This window comes from Balaenoptera physalus (genome assembly GCF_965194825.1).
Source record: "Balaenoptera physalus genome assembly, contig: HAP1_SCAFFOLD_800, whole genome shotgun sequence".
NCBI classification, from domain to species: Eukaryota; Metazoa; Chordata; class Mammalia; order Artiodactyla; family Balaenopteridae; genus Balaenoptera; species Balaenoptera physalus.
Window position 1 is genome coordinate 55,360 of NW_028125980.1, and position 20,990 is coordinate 76,349.

At 44.5% G+C, this 20,990-nt stretch overlaps 1 long non-coding RNA gene across 1 annotated transcript; it reads left to right on the forward strand.

The window, feature by feature from the left end:
• Positions 1–5,295: 5,295 nt before the first annotated feature.
• Positions 5,296–14,845, forward strand: LOC309653666. Its single transcript, XR_014259352.1, has 2 exons — positions 5,296–5,388; positions 14,185–14,845. It is a non-coding gene; the product is annotated as an uncharacterized lncRNA (long non-coding RNA).
• The last annotated feature ends 6,145 nt before the right edge of the window (positions 14,846–20,990 follow it).

Here is a 20,990-nt window from a genome sequence, read left to right on the forward strand (position 1 = left end):
TGCCCTATGCCACGGAGCAACTAGGCCCGTGAGCCACCATTACTGAGCCTGCGCGTCTGGAGCCTGTGCTCCACAATAAGAGAGGCTGCGATAGTGAGAGGCCCGCGCACCGCAATGAAGAGTGGCCGCCGCTTGCCGCAACTAGAAAAAGCCCTCGCACAGAAACGAAGACCCAACACAGCCATAAATAATAAATAAATAAATTAAAAAAAAAATATGCAGACGACATTCTGATCGCCAGCCCTACTAAGGAGGCCTCTGGACTACGTAGCCAATAAAAGATAGAAGGTGTCCAAGAAAAAGGCTCAAATATCACAGACTAAGGTGACCTGCCTGGGCTTCATTCTCACAGAAGATCGGAGAAGCCCATCCCAGGAAAGGGAAGAAGCCATTTGCAGCCTCACCCTTCCTAAAACTAGAAGACAGCTTAGGGGTTCCTGGGGAGACCGGGGTTTGCTGCATCTGGATCCCTAACTACAGTCTAATACCTGGGCCTCTATATGAAACATTGAAAGGAAAGGATGATGATCCTTTTGAATAGAATCCAGAAGGGGCCTTTCAAGAATGGAAAGAGCAGTCAATTCAGACCCTTGCCCTGGACCTCCCTAATTTAGCTAAACCCTTCGACCTTTACATTCCTGGTCGAAGGCGAATCGCCCTTGGAGTTTTAGTGCCAAAACTGGGACCACTTGAAATGGAACAACGCAAGAATGCCCTCCAGGCATTGGCCAGCCACCCCATCTGACCAGGATACTGGGGGTATCTAAAAACCTGGAAATGAGCAGCCCGCAAGGCCAGCTCCCTCCTAAGGGTAAGGGACGCCACTTGGTGATCCTAACCACCCACCATGCCCTGAAGTTGCAGGGATCGCTCCGTGGGCACAATGACCTCGAGTGAGGAGGCCCTCCAACTCCAACCTCCAGAGAGACAACCTGGGGCACCAGGCCCCCATGACGACTCGTGTGACCATCACTTGACCTGGAGCTTCTCTCAGAAAACCACAAGAGTGTGCCCCAAAAGAACAGACTATTGCTTGCAGGACTTACTGCACCCAGAGCGGAGCTAATAAACCTGGCAGGGGACCCGTAAATAACGCTGCCACCATAGAAAAGCCTACAGACACCACGGTGACGGCGGCCAATGAGACCAGATGTACTCCTGGTTACTTCAAAAAGGCGGTGACTGAGTGGCCGTCATGGTCCTGGATCACCACCGGCCCTGGACTGTCTGGGAGTTGAGCAGGCAGGGATCTGACACCTGGTGCTGTTTGTTCGTTAATTCAGTGGCCTAACTGAAGAAAGCGCAGACTACTGGTCAGAGCATCTAGGCTGGCAGAAACCGTCAGCCTAAGGGGGCCGAACCAATGTGGAGCAGGGTAAACAGGCCCCCCAGCGTCCCTGCGCATCTCTTTCCTGGACCCTTAAAGGTCATTAGAATCTATAAAACTTCCAACGCTGGTGCTCAGGCAGACGAGCAGTGAGGGAGGAGGCCTGGGGACAATCAACCTCACCTGGAGGCTGCTGGGGAGAAGTCCTGCCCCTCCCCCCGGGTATGAGGATACCCAACTCAGCACGAAGCATTTACAGAAGAGGTGTCTGCACCCTCAGCAGCCCAAGAATGTGGAATGGGACAAGAGGCAGAGGAGGGGTTTGTCACCGGCAAAGCCCATTAAAAATTCCTGGGAGATAAAAATAGAATCTGGGCAATAAAATAAAGTCTAACCTTTTTTTCCTTTGTGCTTTTTCTAATTTCACTTGTTCCTAGGTTTCCACAGGCAGAGGTCCCACACCTGGCACTTCAGACCCGATTTCCTAGTGCAAAATGGCTGGGCCGACACCTCAGCTCTCGGGGCCCTGTGCAGACTCCGCCACATAGAGCCTGAGCTCCAGCCAACCCAGCCCTCGAGAGCTCCGCCCCGTCCCTCCTGCTGACGCTGACGGGATCCTTACACAGCAGCCCGGCCCACAGCCCGCGGGGGAGCCACGCTCTCACCTCTCCATTCTCTGATCAAAATATAAAGTTTTCCTTTGCTTCTGAACCAAACTCAGTCTCGATCTGTTGGCTCCAATGACACTGGGCAGGGGGACCCTTGTTGGGGCCGACTCTGCAGTATCAGTAACAGAATTTGAGAACATTGTACCTTCAATGAACAGATGTGTGAGCCAAATATTGTAACTTCAATGAACAGATGTGTGAGCCAAATATTGTAACTTCAATGAAAAGATGTGTGAGCCAAACTGTAGTTAACATAGAGCAGTGTATAAGGCTCGTGTAAAATAAGGTATTTCTAACACTTCCATTTGATATTTCCATCACTTTATTATAAGCAAGTTCAGTGGAGGGGTTTGTCGTATTTGTCAGGTCAACATTAGAGAAATGCAGTGATTTCTTTCCAAAGATGTGGATCTACTAATCTTGGCTGAAGTTTCAATCTTGTTTTGAATGATTTTCCATTGAAAATGATACCTCTCTTTCAGCTCCTAGATTTCTGAGAAGTATAAAATCTTGTATTTTTTTATTACCAAAGGGGAAAGGTGGGAGGAGGGATAAATTAACAGTTTCGGATTAACATATACACACTGCTATGTATAAAATATATCATCAACAAGGAACTGCTGTATAGCACAGGGAACTATACTCAATATTTTGTAATAACCCCTAAGGGGAAATAATCTGAAAAACAATAGATATCTATATCGACATCATCTATCAACTACAGATAAAATGGAAACTAAAGGAGGCCGATGGTGAGCGTTTCTGACCATGAAGACTTCAATCCTCTAAAGTTCGGACTCTGCCTACAGCCCAGTCCCTTAATGAACATACATGTACCAGTAGCTTAAAAATTCCCCAGATTGGGGTTCGGGGAGACACTGATTTGAAAAAATCCCTTGTGTTCTCCTTACATATATGGGACCTTTCCTAGAGCTAAAACATGCCTGTGACACCCAGAAGATGGTACAAGGTTGGATCAGGAAGATTTTGGAAAAGGCACCTCATCTCCTAATCCCCTGGTTGTCGGGTTAACCCCTCCAGCCTCTTTCCTAACATTCTCCACACTTGAGGATGTCAGCACCTTCAACATCCTGTTGCACAGACTTTGGAATTTGTCCAGAGGATAAAGGGGAAGGAGGAGAAACAATGAGAGACAAGCCCTAGATGTTCGGACAGGCACAGGGCACTCTAATTTCAAATCAAAAAGAAGAATTAACCACAGGCTCAGTCTGAACCACGGAACCAGTATAAGGCCTGAAGGAATCCTGCGGTTTTGCAGCCAGCTCACGAAAAAGCGAGTTGAGAAATGGAGCTCAGGGGCACTGCAATTCACAAACATGCAGAATTATAAATGATCACTCTCGTCCAAAAATATATTGAAGGAAGGCAACAAAGACGATTTGAAAGCAAGGCAGAATTGCAGGAAACAAATTTCAGGAGGTAGATTCAAATCGCCTTTAAAGCACATGAAAAGCGGTAAAACGTCGACAATGATGTCCTTGGCCAAACAGGGCATATACCTTTTTCCCTGAATATATTCAGGAAAAAACGCATACGCCTTTATTCGCCAACCAAGCAAGCCAGAAATGCAAATGAGCACTACAAAGAAGTCTCACTTCCCAGGGGTCAAAAGGGCCATTCTAAAAGAGTGTAAAACCCAGAAATGCAGGACAGGCCAGGGAGAAAAGGGAGCCTTGTTCGGCTGATGGGCGGGATGCAATTTGCCAACGGCCACTCTGGAGAAGTGTATGGTGTTTCCTAAAGCATCTAAAAAACACAGCTAGAGAGCAGAGGGCACTTCCACTCATGGGCGTATAAACTGGGAAAAATAAAAATCAAAAAGACACAGGCACCCCAAAGTTTAGGGCTGCTCTGTTTACAAGAACCTCCACTTCAGTACACCTTTAATATGCCAGGATAGAGAAAAATGGATAAAGAAGTTGTGCTAATATGTACAATGGAATACCACTCAGCCATGAAATCAATGTCATACGGCTACTAGCAGCATGATTAGTGGATTCAGGTACGATGTTTCTAAGTGAAATAAGTCACACAGATAAAGGTACTTATCATAAGATATCACTTATACAGGGAATGTAAAAACAGCTACACTTGAACTGAATTACAAAACAGAACAGAGTCACACGTTTAGAAAACACACTATGGCTGCTTAACGGGAAAGGTGAGCTGGGGTGATGCATAAAACAAGTGTTTCAAATAAGCTCAGACACTGTTCCATAAACCCACTATGTAATAGACAAGATCTACTCCTTGCTCAGTGAACTGGACTCAACACTCCCTATTCACGGCACAAGAATATATCTGACTAGTAAGAATCTTAAAACCTATGTATTGATATCTCTCTGTAAGTGAGACAAGTGGGTGTAAAGCAGCATTAACACAGCAGTGGAAATCAGCTAAACCCCTTTCTATAAATAAAAAAAAAACCCAACAAATAAAATGAAAGCGAGAGAAATTAGTAAAAATTTCGTTCAGGGGCAGTGAAGCAACCTGGTTGACCATATCTAGACCCACGGCTGGGTTACACATAAGGCTGGACACTCTTGGGGCTGAGAGGATTGGTGAGGTTGGGTGAGGAAACGCAGACCCTTTAAAGTAATACTGCGTGGTACCCATCCCATGGGTCCCAAATCTCCACGTTCAAGGCCATCTTCCTACATCGAAAACATGCATGAGAAACCCAGAAGACGGTACACCGTGTGATCGGGAAGTGTTTCTTAAACGCACCTCATTTCTCATCTCCTTGTGCTCGGGTTCGCCATTCCAGCCGCTTTACTAGCAATCTCCCTCCTTGGAGAATCAGCACCTTTAACCTCCTGTTCCGTACAGGTTGCAATTTGTCCTGAGGATGAACGGGAAGAGGGGGAACCAATGAGAGACTAGCTCTAGGTGTTGGGACAGGCACAGGTCACTCTATTTTCCCATAGGAAGAAGAATTAACCACAGGCTCAGCCTGCCGCCTGGGACCAGAATAGGGCCAGAAGGAATCCTGCGCTTTTGCGGCAAGCTCCCAAGAAAGCGAGTTGAAAAATGGAGCTCAGGGGCACTGCAATTCACAAACCTGCAGACTTATAAATGATAACTCACGTCCACAAATATATTGAGGGAAGGCAACGAAGAGGATTTCAAAGCAAGGCAGAATTGCAGGAAACAGATTTCAGGAGGGAGATTCGAATCGCCTTTAAAGCACAGGAAAAGCGGCAAAACCTCGACAATGATGCCCTTGGCCAAAAAGGGCGTATGCGTTTTTTCCTGAATGTATTCAGGAAAAAACGCATACGCCCTTTTTGGCCAACCAAGGAACCTGGAAAGGCAAATCAGCTCTACAAGGAAGTCTCGCTTCCCATTGGCAAAAGGGCCATGCTGAATAAAGTGTCAAAACCAGAAATGCAGGACACGCCATGGAGAAACGGGAACCTGGCTACGCTGATGGGCGGGATGTAAATTGCCAACAGCCATTCTGGAGAAGTGTACGGTGTGTCCTGAAACATCTAAAAAACTCAGCTTAGAGACCATAGGGCACTTTCACTCATGGGCGTATAAATTGGGAAAACTAAAAATCAGCAAGACACAGGCACCCCAAAGTTTAGGGCTGCTCTGTTGACAAGGACCTCCACTTAGTTACACCTTAAAAATCCCAGGAAAGAGAAAAATGGATAAAGAAGTTGTGGTCCTTATGTACAATGGAATATCACTCAGCCATGAAATAAACATCATAAGGCTAGTAGCAGCAAGATGAGTGGATTTAGGTACGACGATTCTAAGTGAAAGAAGTCACACAGAAAAAGACACTTATCATAAGATATCACTTGTAGAGGGAATGTAAAAACCGCTACCCTTGAAGTGAATTACAAAACAGAACAGAGTCACACGATTAGAAAACACACTATGGCTGCTTAACGGGAAAGGTGAGGTGGGGTGATGCATAAAACAAGGGTTTCAAATTAGCTCAGATATCGTTCCATAAACCCAATAGGTAATAGACAAGACCTACTCCTTGCTCAGTGAATTGGACTCAAGACCCCCTATTCACCACCCAAGAATATATCTGACTAGTAAGAATCTTAAAACCTATGTATTGATATCTCTCTGTAAGTGAGTCAAGTGGGTGTAAAGCGGCAGAAACACAGCAGTGAAAAGCAGCTAAACCCCATTATAAAACAAAATTACTTTTAAAAACCCGTGAAACAAAGACAGTGAAAGAGAGAGAAATTCTTACAAAATTCCTTCAGGGGCTGTGATGCCATCTGGATTGACCATATCTAGACCCACAGCTGATTGAGACATAAGAGTGGACACTCTTGTGGCTGAGAGGTTTGGTGAGGTTCGGTGAGGAAACGCAGACCCTTTAAAGTAATACTGCGTGGTACCCATCCCATGGGTCCCAAATCTCCAGGTTCAAGGGCATCTTCCTACATCGAAAACATGCATGAGAAACCCAGAAGATGGTACACCGTGTGATCGGGAAAGGTTTCTTAAACGCACCTCATTTCTCATCTCCTTGTGCTCGGGTTCGCCATTCCAGCCACTTTACTAGAAATCTCCCTCCTTGGAGAATCAGCACTTTTAACCTCCTGTTCCGTACAGGTTGCAATTTGTCCTGAGGATGAACGGGAAGAGGGGGAACCAATGAGAGACTAGCTCTAGGTGTTGGGACAGGCACAGGTCCCTCTATTTTCCCATAGGAAGAAGAATTAACCACAGGCTCAGCCTGCCGCCCGGGACCAGAATAGGGCCTGAAGCAATTCTGCGCTTTTGCGGCCAGCTCCCAAGAAAGCGAGTTGAAAAATGGAGCTCAGGGGCACTGCAATTCACAAACCTGCAGACTTATAAATGATAACTCTCGTCCACAAATATATTGACGGAAGGCAACGAAGAGGATTTCAAAGCAAGGCAGAATTGCAGGAAACAGATTTCAGGAGGGAGATTCGAATCGCCTTTAAAGCACAGGAAAAGCGGCAAAACCTCGACAATGATGCCCTTGGCCAAAAAGGGCGTATGTGTTTTTTCCTGAATGTATTCAGGAAAAAACGCATACGCCCTTTTTGGCCAACCAAGCAACCTGGAAAGGCAAATCAGCGCTACAAAGAAGTCTCGCTTCCCATCGGTCAAAAGGACCATGCTGAATAAAGTGTCAAAACCAGAAATGCAGGACAGGCCATGGAGAAACGGGAGCCTGGCTACGCTGATGGGCGGGATGTAAATTGCCAACAGCCACTCTGGAGAAGTGTACGGTGTGTCCTGAAACATCTAATAAACTCAGCCTAGAGAGCATAGGGAACTTCCACTCACGGGCGTATAAATTGGGAAAACTAAAAATCAGCAAGACACAGGCACCACAAAGTTTAGGGCTGCTCTGTTGACAAGAACCTCCACTTCGTTACACCTTAAATATCCCAGGAAAGAGAAAAATGGATAAAGAAGTTGTTATCCTTATGTACAATGGAATATCACTCAGCCATGAAATCAACGTCATAAGGCTAGGAGGAGCAAGATGAGTGGATTTAGGTACGACGATTCTAAGTGAAATAAGTCACACAGAAAAAGACACTTATCATAAGATATCACTTATAGAGGGAACGTAAAAACCGCTACCCTTGAACTGAATTACAAAACAGAACAGAGTCACACGTTTAGAAAACACACTATGGCTGCTTAACGGGAAAGGTGAGGTGGGGTGATGCATAAAACAAGGGTTTCAAATTAGCTCAGATACCGTTCCATAAACCCAAAATTTAATAGACAAGACCTACTCCTTGCTCAGTGAATTGGACTCACCACCCCCTATTCACCACCCAAGAATATATCTGACTAGTAAGAATCTTAAAACCTATGTATTGATATCTCTCTGTAAGTGAGTCAAGTGGGTGTAAAGCGGCAGAAACACAGCAGTGAAAAGCAGCTAAAGCCCATTATAAAAATAAATTACTTTTAAAAACCAGTGAAACAAAGACAGTGAAAGAGAGAGAAATTCTTACAAAATTCCTTCAGGGGCTGTGATGCCACCTGGATTGACCATATCTAGACCCACAGCTGATTGAGACATAAGGGTGGACACTCTTGGGGCTGAGAGGTTTGGTGAGGTTGGGTTAGGAAACGCAGACACTTTAAAGTAATACTGCGTGGTACCCATCCCATGGGTCCCAAATCTCTAGGTTCAAGGGCATCTTCCTACATCGAAAACATGCATGAGAAACCCAGAAGATGGTACACCGTGTGATCGGGAAAGGTTTCTTAAACGCACCTCATTTCTCATCTCCTTGTGCTCAGCTTCGCCATTCCAGCCACTTTACTAGCAATCTCCCTCCTTGGAGAATCAGCACCTTTAACCTCCTGTTCCGTACAGGTTGCAATTTGTCCTGAGGATGAACGGGAATAGGGGGAACCAATGAGAGACTAGCTCTAGGTGTTGGGACAGGCACAGGTCACTCTATTTTCCCATAGGAAGAAGAATTAACCACAGGCTCAGCCTGCCGCCCGGGACCAGAATAGGGCCTGAAGCAATCTTGCGCTTTTGCGGCCAGCTGCCAAGAAAGCGAGTTGAAAAATGGAGCTCAGGGGCACTGCAATTCACAAACCTGCAGACTTATAAATGATAACTCTCGTCCACAAATATATTGAGGGAAGGCAACGAAGAGGATTTGAAAGCAAGAAAGAACTGCAGGGAACAGATTTCAGGAGGGAGATTCGAATCGCCTTTAAAGCACAGGAAAAGTGGCAAAACCTCGAAAATGATGCTCTTGGCCAAAAAGGGCGTATGCGTTTTTTCCTGAATATATTCAGGAAAAAACGCATACGCTCTTTTTGGCCAACCAAGCAACCTGGAAAGGCAAATCAGCGCTACAAAGAAGTCTCGCTTCCCATCGGTCAAAAGGGCAATGCTGAATAAAGTGTCAAAAACAGAAATGCAGGACAGCCCATGGAGAAAGGGCAGCCTGGCTACGCTGATGGGCGGGATGTAAATTGCCAACAGCCACTCTGGAGAAGTGTACGGTGTGTCCTGAAACATCTAAAAAATTCAGCTTAGAGAGCATAGGGCACTTTCACTCATGGGCGTATAAATTGGGAAAACTAAAAATCAGCAAGACACAGGCACCCCAAAGTTTAGGGCTGCTCTATTGACAAGGACCTCCACTTCGTTACACCTTAAAAATCCCAGGAAAGAGAAAAATGGATAAAGAATTTGTGGTCCTTATGTACAATGGAATATCACTCAGCCATGAAATCAACTTCATAAGGCTAATAGCAGCAAGATGAGTGGATTTAGGTACGACGATTCTAAGTGAAATAAGTTACACAGAAAAAGACACTTATCATAAGATATCACTTATAGAGGGAATGTAAAAACCGCTACCCTTGATCTGAATTACAAAACAGAACAGAGTCACACGTTTAGAAAACACACTATGGCTGCTTAAAGGGAAAGGTGAGGGGGGGTGATGCATAAAACAAGGGTTTCAAATTAGCTCAGATACCGTTCCATAAACCGAATAGGCAATAGACAAGACCTACTTCTTGCTCAGTGAATTGGACTCAACACCCCCTATTCACCACCCAAGAATATATCTGACTAGTAAGAATCTTAAAACCTATGTACTGATATCTCTCTGTAAGTGAGTCTAGTGGGTGTAAAGCGGCAGAAACACAGCAGTGAAAAGCAGCTAAACCCCATTATAAACATAAATTACTTTTAAAAACCGTGAAACAAAGACAGTGAAAGAGAGAGAAATTCTTACAAAATTCGTTCAGGGGCTGTGATGCCACCTGCATTGACCATATCTAGACCCACAGCTGATTGAGACATAAGAGTGGACACTGTTGGGGCTGAGAGGTTTGGTGAGGTTGGGTGAGGAAACGCAGACCCTTTAAAGTAATTCTGCGTGGTACCCATCCCATGGGTCCCAAATCTCCAGGTTCAAGGGAATCTTCCTACATCGAAAACATGCATGAGAAACCCAGAAGATGGTACACCGTGTGATCGGGAAAGGTTTCTTAAACGCACCTCATTTCTCATCTCCTTGTGCTCGGGTTCGCCATTCCAGCCGCTTTACTAGCAATCTCCCTCCTTGGAGAATCAGCACCTTTAACCTCCTTTTCCGTACAGGTTGCAATGTGTCCTGAGGATGAACGGGAAGAGGGGGAACCAATGAGAGACTAGCTCTAGGTGTTGGGACAGGCACAGGTCACTCTATTTTCCCATAGGAAGAAGAATTAACCACAGGCTCAGCCTGCCGCCCGGGACCAGAATAGGGCCTGAAGCAATCCTGCGCTTTTGCGGCCAGCTCCCAAGAAAGCGAGTTGAAAAATGGAGCTCAGGGGCACTGCAATTCACAAATCTGCAGACTTATAAATGATAACTCTCGTCCACAAATATATTGAGGGAAGGCAACGAAGAGGATTTCAAAGCAAGGCAGAATTGCAGGAAACAGATTTCAGGAGGGAGATTCGAATCGCCTTTAAAGCACAGGAAAAGCGGCAAAACCTCGACAATGATGCCCTTGGCCAAAAAGGGCGTAGGCGTTTTTTCCTGAATGTATTCAGGAAAAAACGCCTACGCCCTTTTTGGCCAACCAAGCAACCTGGAAAGGCAAATCAGCGCTACAAAGAAGTCTCGCTTCCCATCGGTCAAAAGGGCCATGCTGAATAAAGTGTCAAAACCAGAAATGCAGGACAGGCCATGGAGAAACGGGAGCCTGGCTACGCTGATGGGCGGGATGTAAATTGCCAACAGCCACTCTGGAGAAGTGTACGGTATGTCCTGAAACATCTAAAAAACTGAGCTTAGAGGGCATAGGGCACTGCCACTCATGAGCGTATAAATTGGGAAAACTAAAAATCAGCAAGACACAGGCACCCCAAAGTTTAGGGCTGCTCTGTTGACAAGAACCTCCATTTCGTTACACCTTAAATATCCCAGGAAAGAGAAAAATGGATAAAGAAGTTGTGGTCCTTATGTACAATGGAATATCACTCAGCCATGAAATCAACGTCATAAGGCTAGTAGCAGCATGATGAGTGGATTTAGGAACGACGAATCTAAGTGAAATAAGTCACACAGAAAAAGACACTTATCATAAGATATCACTTATAGAGGGAATGTAAAAACCGCTACCCTTGAACTGAATTACAAAACAGAACAGAGTCACACGTTTAGAAAACACACTATGGCTGCTTAACGGAAAAGGTGAGGTGGGGTGATACATAAAACAAGGATTTCAAATTAGCTCAGATACCGTTCCATAAACCCAATATGTAATAGACAAGGCCTACTGCTTGCTCAGTGAATTGGACTAAACACCCCCTATTCACCGCCTAAGAATATATCTGACTAGTAAGAATCTTAAAACCTATGTATTGATATCTCTCTGTAAGTGAGTCAAGGGGGCGTAAAGCGGCATAAACACATCAGTGAAAAGCAGCTAAACCCCATTATAAAAATCAATTACTTTTAAAAACCCGTGAAACAAAGACAGTGAAAGAGAGAACAATTCTTACAAAATTCGTGCAGTGGCTGTGATGCCACCTAGATTGACCATATCTAGACCCACAGCTGATTGAGACATAAGGGTGGATACTCTTGGGGCTGAGAGGTTTGGTGAGGTTGTGTGAGCAAACGCAGACCCTTTAAAGTAATACTGCGTGGTACCCATCCCATGGGTCCCAAATCTCCAGGTTCAAGGGCATCTTCCTTCATCGAAAACATGAATGAGAAACCCAGAAGATGGTACACCGTGTGATCGGGAAAGGTTTCCAAAACGCACCTCATTTCTCATCTCCTTGTGCTCGTGTTCGCCATTCCAGCCGCTTTACTAGCAATCTCCCTCCTTGGAGAATCAGCACCTTTAACCTCCTGTTCCGTACAGGTTGCAATTTGTCCTGAGTATGAACGGGAAGAGGGGGAACCAATAAGAGACTAACTCTAGGTGTTGGGACAGGCACAGGTCACTCTATTTTCCCATCAGGAAGAAGAATTAACCACAGGCTCAGACTGCCGCCCGGACCAGAATAGGGCCTGAAGCAATCCTGTGCTTTTGCGGCCAGCTCCCAAGAAAGCGAGGTGAAAAATGGAGCTCAGGGGCACTGCAATTCACAAACCTGCAGACTTATAAATGATCACTCTCGACCACAAATATATTGAGGGAAGGCAACGAAGAGGATTTGAAAGCAAGGCAGAATTGCAGGAAACAGATTTCAGGAGGGAGATTCGAATCGCCTTTAAAGCACAGGAAAAGCCGCAAAACCTCGACAATGATGCCATTGGCCAAAAAGGGCGTATGCGTTTTTTCCTGAATATATTCAGGAAAACACGCATACGCCCTGTTTGGCCAACCAAGCAACCTGGAAAGGCCAATCAGCGCTACAAAGAAGTCTCTCTTCCCATCGGTCAAAAGGGCCATGCTGAATAAAGTGTCAAAACCAGAAATGCAGGACAGGCCATGGAGAAACGGGAGCCTGGCTACGCTGATGGGCGGGATGTATATTGCAAACAGCCACTCTGGAGAAGTGTACGGTATGTCCTGAAACATGTAAAAAACTGAGCTTAGAGGGCATAGGGCACTGCCACTCATGAGCGTATAAATTGGGAAAACTAAAAATCAGCAAGACACAGGCACTCCAAAGTTTAGGGCTGCTCTGTTGACAAGAACCTCCATTTCGTTACACCTTAAATATCCCAGGAAAGAGAAAAATGGATAAAGAAGTTGTGGTCCTTATGTACAATGGAATATCACTCAGGCATGAAATCAACGTCATAAGGCTCGTAGCAGCATGAAGAGTGGATTTAGGTACGACGATTCTAAGTGAAATAAGTCACACAGAAAAAGACACTGATCATAAGATATCACTTATAGAGGGAATGTAAAAACCGCTACCCTTGAACTGAATTACAAAACAGAACAGAGTCACACGTTTAGAAAACACACTATGGCTGCTTAACGGGAAAGGTGAGGTGGGGTGATGCATAAAACAAGGGTTTCAAATTAGATCAGATACCGTTCCATAAACCCAATATGTAATAGACAAGACCTACTGCTTGCTCAGTGAATTGGACTCAACACCCCGTATTCACCGCCCAAGAATATATCTGACAAGTAAGAATCTTAAAACCTATGTATTGATATATCTCTGTAAGTGAGTCAAGTGGATGTAAAGCGGCATAAACACAGCAGTGAAAAGCAGCTAAACCACATTATAAAAATCAATTACTTTTAAAAACCCGTGAAACAAAGACAGTGAAAGAGAGAGAAATTCTTACAAAATTCGTGCAGGGGCTGTGATGCCACCTGGATTGACCATATCCAGACCCACAGCTGATTGAGACATAAGGGTGGACACTCTTGGGGCTGAGAGGTTTGGTCAGGTTGGGTGAGGAAACGCAGACCCTTTAAAGTAATACTGCGTGGTACCCATCCCATGGGTCCCAAATCTCCAGGCTCAAGGGCATCTTCCTACATCGAAAACATGCATGAGAAACCCAGAAGATGGTACACCGTGTGATCGGGAAAGGTTTCCAAAACGCACCTCATTTCTCATCTCCTTGTGCTCGGGTTCGCCATTCCAGCCCCTTTACTAGCAATCTCCCTCCTTGGAGAATCAGCACCTTTAACCTCCTGTTCCATACAGGTTGCAATTTGTCCTGAGGATGAACGGGAAGAGGGGGAACCAATGAGAGACTAGCTCTAGGTGTGGGGAGAGGCACAGGTCACTCTATTTTCCCATCAGGAAGAAGAATTAACCACAGGCTCAGCCTGCCGCCCGGGACCAGAATAGGGCCTGAAGAAATCCTGCGCTTTTGCCGCCAGCTCCCAAGAAAGCGAGTTGAAAAATGGAGCTCAGGGGCACTGCAATTCACAAACCTGCAGACTTATAAATGATAACTCTCGTCCACAAATATATTGAGGGAAGGCAACGAAGAGGATTTGAAAGTAAGGCAGAATTGCAGGAAACAGATTTCAGGAGGGAGATTCGAATCGCCTTTAAAGCAAAGGAAAAGCGGAAAAACCTCGACAAGGATGCCCTTGGCCAAAAAGGGCGTATGCGTTTTTTCCTGAATATATTCAGGAAAAAACGCATACGCCCTTTTTGGCCAACAAAGCAACCTGGAAAGGCAAATCAGCGCTACAAAGAAGTCTCGCTTCCCATCGGTCAAATAGGCCATGCTGAATAAAGTGTCAAAACCAGAAATGCAGGACAGGCCATGGAGAAACGGGAGCCTGGCTACGCTGATGGATGGGATGTAAATTGCCAACAGCCACTCTGGAGAAGTGTACGGTGTGTCCTGAAACAGCTAAAAAACTCAGCTTAGAGAGCACAGGGCACTTCCACTCATGGGCGTATAAATTGGGAAAACTAAAAATCAGCAAGACACAGGCACCCCAAAGTTCAGGGCTGCTCTGTTGACAAGAACCTCCACTTCGTTACACCTTAAATATCCCAGAATAGAGAAAAATGGATAAAGAAGTTGTGGTCCTTATGTACAATGGAATATCACTCAGCCATGAAATCAACGTCATAAGGCTAGTAGCAGCATGATGAGTGGATTTAAGTACGACGATTCTAAATGAAATAAGTCACACAGAAAAAGACACTTATCATAAGATATCACTTATAGAGGGAATGTAAAAACCGCTACCCTTGAAATGAATTACAAAACAGAACAGAGTCACACGTTTAGAAAACACACTATGGCTGCATAACGGGAAAGGTGAGGTGGGGTGATGCATAAAACAAGGGTTTCAAATTAGCTCAGATACCGTTCCATAAACCCAATATGTAATAGACAAGACCTACTCCTTGCTCAGTGAATTGGACTCAACACCCCCTATTCACCGCCCAAGAATATATCTGACTAGTAAGAATCTTAAAACCTATGTATTGATATCTCTCTGTAAGTGAGTGAAGTGGGTGTAAAGCGGCATAAACACAGCAGTGAAAAGCAGCTAAACCCCATTATAAAAATCAATTACTTTTAAAAACCCGTAAAACAACGATAGTGAAAGAGAGAGAAATTCTTACAAAATTCGTTCAGAGGCTGTGATGCCACCTGGATTGACCATATCTAGACCCACAGCTGATTGAGACATAAGGGTGGACACTCTTGGGCCTGAGAGGTTTGGTGAGGTTGGGTGAGCAAACGCAGACCCTTTAAAGTAATACTGCGTGGTACCCATCCCATGGGTCCCAAATCTCCAGGTTCAAGGGCATCTTCCTACATCGAAAACATGCATGAGAAACCCAGAAGATGGTACACTGTGTGATCGGGAAAGGTTTCCAAAATGCACCTCATTTCTCATCTCCTTGTGCTCGTGTTCGCCATTCCAGCCGCTTTACTAGCAATCTCCCTCCTTGGAGAATCAGCACCTTTAACCTCCTGTTCCGTACAGGTTGCAATTTGTCCTGAGGATGAACGGGAAGAGGGGGAACCAATGAGAGACTAGCTCTAGGTGTTGGCACAGGCACAGGTCACTCTATTTTCCCATCAGGAAGAAGAATTAACCACAGGCTCAGCCTGCCGCCCGAGACCAGAATAGGGCCTGAAGCAATCCTGCGCTTTTGTGGCCAGCTCCCAAGAAAGCGAGTTGAAAAATGGAGCTCAGGGGCACTGTAATTCACAGTCCTGTAGAATTATAAATGGTAACTCAAGTCCAAAAATATATTGAAGGAAGGCAACGAAGAGGATTTGAAAGCAAGGCAGAATTGCAGGAAATTTATATAGTTTATATGTTAAGTGTTTATATATATTTAACATACATTAACCTATTTAGGTTAGCCCCATAATCCTAATTTTTCCATCCTTCCACCTTTCATTTTTGTTAACCATTAGTTTGTTTTATAAGTCTGTGAGTGTCTTTTTCTGTGGAGGTATGTTCATTGGTAGCAATCTTAGGATAACTTGTATAAATGATATCATAGGATATTTGTCATTCCCTTTTGACTTACTTTACCTAATATGATTATTTCTAGGCTCATTCGTAGTCCTGAAAATGGCACTCTTCATTTTTTTCTCGAGGCTACTCTTCCATTCTCTACATATACCACTTCTTCTTTGTCAATTCATTTGTTTATGGACCTTTTTTTTGCTTCCACGTCTTGGCTATTTCAACATTGCTGCAGTGCACATTTACCTGCCTCTGTCTTTCCGATTCTGGTGGTCTTAGATTATAGGCCCAAAAGGTGCCCTGCTACAGCATCTGGTAGCTCAATTTTTACCTTTTAAAGCAGCTCCATTCAGTTTTCGTTAGTGCTGTTACCACTTTACATCCCACCAGCTGCTAGAAGGTACAAAGTTCTCTAAAACCCCTTCAGCATTTATAGTTTGTAGACGTTTTGCTGATGGTCATTTGACTGGGGTGAGCTGAAACCTTTTTGGAGCTTGGATTTCCATGTGGCTAATAATTCCTTATACTGAGCTTTAGGCATGTCCTTTTTTTCTTTTCCTCTTTTTTTTTTAAAGAGTGAGTACAACCCCTGTCTTCATATTGACTTCTTGAAAAATTTGACATGTGTTGAATTTTCTTGCCTATTCCCTACCCCAGGGCATTTTTTGAGGGGAGGTGTCATTTACAGCCCTGCAGTCCTTGTGACTATTAAGCAACCATTAGCACTGGGTTTAAAGCTGCTGTTGTGAGAAACAGCCACAAGGCGGCAGCATTATTACGTTCTCAACCCTTGTTACTAGGGCAATAGAGTCTTCCTGGAGGTAAAGTTCCGAGGTTGTATATTAGAGAAGAATGTGCGGGGACAAGCCCCCAGATTTCAGGAGGTAGATACGAATCGCCTTTAGAGCACATGAAAAACGGCAAAACGTCGACAATGATGCACTTGGCCAAAAAGGGCCTATGCGTTTTTTCCTGAATATATTCAGGAAAAAATGCACACGCCCTTTTTGGCCAACCAAGCAAGCCAGAAAGGCAAATCAGCACTACAAATAAGTCTCGCTTCACATCCGTCCAAAAGCCATCCAAAAAAGTGTAAAAACCAGAAGTGCAGGACAGGCCAGGTAGAAAAGGTAGCGTTGTTAGGCTAATGGGCGGGATGTAAATTTCCAACAGCCACTCTGGAAAAGTGCATGGTGTTTCCTAAAACATCTAAAAAACACAGCTAGAGAGCATAGGGCCCTTCCACTCGTGGACGTATAAAATGAGAAAACTAAAAATCAACAAGACACAGGCACCCCAAAGCTTAGCCCTGCTCTGTTTACAAGAACCTCCACTTCAGTACACCTTAAAAATGCCAGGATAGAGAAAAATGGATAAAGAAGTGTGGTACTTATGTACAATGGCATATCACTCAGCCATGAAATCAGTGTCATACGGCTACTAGCAGCATGATGAGTGGATTTAGGTACGATGTTTCTCAGTGAAATAAGTCACACAGAAAAAGACACTTATCATAACATATCACTTATAGAGGGAAAGTAAAAATCGCTACCCATGACCTGATTACAAAACAGAACAGAGTCACACATTTAGAAAACACTGGATGTCTGCTTAACTGGAAAGGTGAGGTGCGGTGAGGCATAAAACAAGGGTTTGAAATTAGCACACATACCATTCCATAAACCAAATATTTAACAGACAACACCTATCCCTTGCTCAGTGAACTGGACTCAACGCCCCGTATTCACCGCACAAGAGTGTATCTGACTAGTAAGAATCTTAAAACCTATGTATTGATATTTCTCTGTAAATGAATCAAGTGGGTGTAAAGCGGCATAAACACAGCAGTGAAAATCAGCTAAACCCCATTATAAAAATAGATTACAAAAAAAACCGCAACGAAGACAGTGAAAGAGAGAGAAATTCGTAAAAAGTTCGTTCAGGGACAGTGAAGCAACCTGGATCCACCATATCTAGACCCACAGCTGGATTAGATATAAGGCTGGACACTCTTGGGGCTGAGAGGATTGGTGTGGTTGGGTGAGCAAACGCCTACCCTTTAAAGTAATAGTGCATGGTACCCATTCTCTGGGTCCCAAATCTCCAGGTTCAAGGGAATCTTCTTACAGCGAAAAAATGCATGGGAAACCCAGTGGATGGTATACAGTGTGATCGGGAAAGGTTTCTGAAACGCACCTCATTCCTCATCTCCTGGTGCTCAGGTTCCCCATTCCAGCCACATTACTAACAATCTCCCCACTTGGAGAATCAGCACCTTTAACCTCCTGTTTCGTACAGGTTGCAATTTGTCCTGAGGATGAATAGGAAGAGGGGGAACCCATGAGAGGGTAGTTCTAGGTGTTGGGACAGGCACAGGTCACACTAATTTCCATCAGGAAGAAGAATTAATCACAGGCTCAGCCTGCCGCCCGGAAGCAGAATAGGGTCTGAAGCCATCCTGCGGTTTTTCGGCCAACTCCCAAAAGAGCGAGTTGAAAAATGGAGATCAGGGGCACTGCAATTCACAAACCTGCAGAGTTATAAATGATAACTCTCGTCCACAAATATATTGAGGGAAGGCAACGAAGAGGATTTGAAAGCAAGGCAGTATTGCAGGAAACAGATTTCAGGAGGGAGATTCGAATCGCCTTTAAAGCACAGGAAAAGCAGCAAAACCTCGACAATGATGCCCTTGGCCAAAAAGGGCGTATGCGTTTTTTCCTGAATATATTCAGGAAAAAACGCATACGCCCTTTTTGGCCAACCAAGAAACCTGGAAAGGCAAATCAGCGCTACAAAGAAGTCTCGCTTCCCATCGCTCAAAAGGGCCAGGCTGAATAAAGGGTCAATTCCAGAAATGCAGGAAAGGCCATGGAGAAATGGGAGCCTTGCTACGCTGATGGGCAGTTTGTAAATTGTGAACAGCCACTCTGGCGAAGTGCACAGTGTGTCCTGAAACATCTACAAAACACAGCTTAGAGATCATAGGGCACTTCCACTCATGGGCGTATATATTGGGAAAACTAAAAATCAGCAACACACATGCACCCCAAAGTTTAGGTCTGCTCTGTTGACAAGAACCTCCACTTCGTTACACCTTAAATATCCAAGGAAAGAGAAAAATGGATAAAGAAGCTGTGGTCCTTATGTACAATGGAATATCACTCAGCCATGAAATCAACGTCATAAGGCTAGTAGCAGCATGATGAGTGGATTTAGGTACGACGATTGTAAGTGAAATAAGTCATACAGAAAAAGACACTTATCATAAGATATCACTTATAGAGGGAATGTAAAAACCGCTACCCTTGAACTGAATTACAAAACAGAACAGAGTCACACGTTTAGAAAACACACTATGGCTGCTTAACGGGAAAGGTGAGGTGGGGTGATGCATAAAACAAGGGTTTCAAATTACCTCAGATACCGTTTCATAAACCCAATACGTAATAGACAAGAACTACTCCTTGCTCAGTGAATTTGACTCAACACCCCTTATTCACCGCCCAAGAATGTATCTGACTAGTAAGAATCTTAAAACCTATGTATTGATATCTCTCTGTAAGTGAGTCAAGTGGGTGTAAAGCGGCATAAACGCAGCAGTGAAAAGCAGCTAAACCCCATTATAAATATCAATTACTTTTAAAAACCCGTGAAACAAAGACAGTGAAAGAGAGAGAAATTCTTACAAAATTCCTTCAGGGGCTGTGATGCCACCTGGATTGACCATATCTAGACCCACAGCTTATTGAGACATAAGGGTGGACACTCTTGGGGCTGAGAGGTTTGGTGAGGTTGGGTGAGCAAACGCAGACCCTTTAAAGTAATACTGCGTGGTACCCATTCTATGGATCCCAAATCTCCAGGTTCAGTGGAATCTTCCTACAGAGAAAAAATGCTTGGGAAACCCGGTGGATGGTATACAGTGTGATCGAGAAAGGTTTCTGAAACACACCTCATTCCTCATCTCCTGGTGCTCGGGTTCGCCATTCCAGCCGCTTTACTAACAATCTCCCCACTTGGAGAATCAGCACCTTTAACCTCCTGTTCCGTACAGGTTGTAATTTTTCCTGAGGATGAATGGGAAGAGGGGGAACCCATGAGAAGCTAGCTGTAGCTGTTGGGACAGGCACAGGTAACCCTAATTTCCCATCAGGAAGAAGAATTAACCACAGGCTCAGCTTGCGCCCTGGAACCAGAATAGGGCCTGAAGCAATCCTGCGGGTTTGCGGCCAGCTTCCAAAAAAGCGATTTGGAAAATGGAGCTCAGGAGCACGGCAATTCACAAATCTGCAGAGTTATAAATGATAACTCTCGTCTAAAAATGTATTGAGGTAAGGCAATGAAGAGGATTTCAAAGCAAGACAGAATTGCAGGAAACAGTTTTTCACAGGTAGATTGGACTCGCCTTTAAAGCACATGAAATTCCGCAGAACTTCGACAATGATGCAGTTGGCCAAAAAGGGCGTCTGCGTTCTTTCCTGAATACATTTTGGAAAAAACGCAGATGTTCTTTTTGGCCAACTAAACAAGGGGGCAATGTAAATCAGCATTACAAAAATGTCTCACTTCGCATTGGTCAAAAGGCCCATGCTGAAAAAGTGTAAAACCCAGAAATGCAGGACAGGCCATGGAGAAAACGGAGCCTTGTGATGCTGATCGGCGGGATGTAAATTGCCACCGGCCACTCTTGAGAAGTCTATGCTGTATCTTAAAACTTCTAAAAAACAGAGCTACAGAGCATACAGCACTTCCCCTCATGGGCGTATATCTTGGGAAAACCAAAAAATCGACAAGACACAGGCACCCCAAAGTTTAGGGCTGCTCTGTTTAGAAATACCTCGATTTGGGTACAACTTACATGTCCTTGGAAGGAAAAAATGGAGAAAGAAGATGTGGTACTTATGTACAATGGAATATTACTCAGCAATTAAATCAATGAAATAAGGCCAGTGGCAGCAACTCGTGCAGACTGATGTACGATCATTCTAAGTGACATAAGTCAGACATAAAAAGAGACTTATCATAAGGTATCACTTATAGATAGTATCTAAAAATGCCTTCACATGAACGCAATTACAAAACAGAAACGGAGTT